At 44.5% G+C, this 524-nt stretch overlaps 1 protein-coding gene across 1 annotated transcript in view; it reads left to right on the top strand.

Moving 5' to 3' along the window:
• The window catches only part of ranbp10 (RAN binding protein 10), a 30,751-nt gene that overhangs the window by 23,398 nt on the left and 6,829 nt on the right, over positions 1-524 (top strand). The gene's annotated exons all lie outside the window — the stretch shown is intronic.

Here is a 524-nt window from a genome sequence, read left to right as displayed (position 1 = left end):
ACCTGCACAGTGGAGGTACACACACAACACACACCTGCACAGTGGAGTTACACACACAGCACACACCTGCACAATGGGAGTATACCATACCATGTTATTTATAAAGCACTTTAAACAGCGACAGGGCCAACCAAAGTGCTGTACAAACAGAAACAAACAGGCAAGTCACACAGCAACACATAACATAACATAAAATCAAAATATAGAAACAAAGTAATAGCAGATAACTTAATGACTAACGGTGTGATGCATACAGGTTCAACACAAATCATACAGTGTTGAAAGCCAGAGAATAGTAGTGGGTTTTTAAGTGGGATTTAAAAACTGTGAGGGAGGGGACCTGCCTGACAAGCAGAGGTAACTCGTTCCAAAGTGTTGGGCCTGCGACAGAGAAGGCCCTGTCACCTCTACAGTTAAGACGGGTTACTGGAACTGTGAGAAGTAACTGGTCCACTGATCACAACCATGTCTGCACAGTGGAGGTACACACACACAGTACACACCTGTACAGTGGAGGTACACAC

The sequence above is a fragment of the Nematolebias whitei genome, chromosome 10 (assembly GCF_014905685.2).
Source record: "Nematolebias whitei isolate Nwh7 chromosome 10, NemWhi1, whole genome shotgun sequence".
NCBI lineage: Eukaryota > Metazoa > Chordata > Actinopteri > Cyprinodontiformes > Rivulidae > Nematolebias > Nematolebias whitei.
This window is presented reverse-complemented; position numbering and strand designations above follow the sequence as displayed.